The 1,192-nt window shown below is 59.5% G+C and overlaps 1 long non-coding RNA gene across 1 annotated transcript in view; it reads right to left on the bottom strand.

The window, feature by feature from the left end:
* The window catches only part of LOC144232105 (uncharacterized), a 1,573-nt gene extending 1,085 nt beyond the window's left edge, over positions 1-488 (bottom strand). Inside the window, exon 1 of the long non-coding RNA XR_013335315.1 lies at positions 309-488. This is a non-coding gene — a long non-coding RNA (uncharacterized LOC144232105). The remainder of the gene's footprint in view (positions 1-308) is intronic.
* Positions 489-1,192: the final 704 nt, after the last annotated feature.

A 1,192-nucleotide genomic window follows, 5' to 3' on the forward strand; every position in this document is an offset into this window, starting at 1 on the left:
TCCGCCAGGCTAGTCCCAGCCCTTGGAGTCCTGTGCTCCTCCACCGCCTACAGGGGGCGACTCCTCGGAAAGGGGAGAACTAGTCCCAGCCCTTGGAGTCCTGTGCTCCTCCACCGCCTACAGGGGGCGACTCCTCGGAAAGGGGAGAATGGAATCCTTTCGTGGGAGACCAAACATAGAGGTAAAGGGAGAAAAAGCGGGGCGGAGTTGCGAGGGGAGGGGGCTCAGCCCTGCTACGCGGAGGCCACGCCCTGACGGGGCAGAGCGGTGGCTTCGGCGACGCCAAGGCCGCAGCTTCTGCAACCAACCTGAGGTAAGGGAGGGGGCGCCCAGTTCCCCACATCCTGGGCCTCGGGGTTTTTCCTGCATCCTTAAGGCAGTCCTGATCTTCCTTGGACAGGGAGGGTGCGTATAAGCCGGGTTGTCAGGGGAGACAACTCTGATGCATCCCGTAGAAACTGAACAAGACGCTGCCCGAAATCAACCGCCACCTGCCTGGGCTCTGGCCGTTGGCTACGCCCATCTCCCAGCCCCCGAAGCCCTCGTCCAATCAGAGGCCAAGCCCCTCCCACTACCCGCTCCGCCCGCAGAAAGTCCGCAGCCTGCCAACGGTCCTGAATTTGGCAGTTGAGCGTTGAGAGTGAAAAGAGGGCTTGGAGTCCGCGAGGTGAGGGGGCTGCCTAGGAACGTCTGCCCTCGGGGCAGGTGTGGCAGGTGGAAGGAGACAGAGCCCCAGGCACGCCGGAACGGGGGTCAGCCCCAGCCTGGCCTCTCTGGGCAGGGTCTCCTCCTTTATATTTGCCAGGCCCTGGAATCACAGGATTTCCTGCTTCCTGAGTCCTCACTTGTGTTTTTCTTTTTTAATGTTTTATTTATTTTTAGGAGAGAGAGAGAGAGAGAGAGCGTGAGCAGGAGAGGGTCAGAGAGAGAGTGAGTCACAGACTCTGAAACAGGCTCCAGGCTCTGAGCTGGCAGTCATCACAGAGCCCGACGCGGGGCTCGAACCCACGAACCGCGAGATCATGACCTAAGCGAAAGTCGGACGCTTAACCGACTAAGCCACCCAGGCGCCCCTTGGTTTTTATCTTACTTCAGAGGAAAGCACCATCCAGAAGGCACTTGGCCTGAGGTCTCCCAAGAGTTAGGGGCACAGCTGCATTTCAGACCCTACTACGGCCATTTCTGACATTTC

This window comes from Crocuta crocuta, unplaced genomic scaffold (assembly GCF_008692635.1).
Source record: "Crocuta crocuta isolate KB4526 unplaced genomic scaffold, BGI_CrCroc_1.0 scaffold44, whole genome shotgun sequence".
NCBI classification, from domain to species: Eukaryota; Metazoa; Chordata; class Mammalia; order Carnivora; family Hyaenidae; genus Crocuta; species Crocuta crocuta.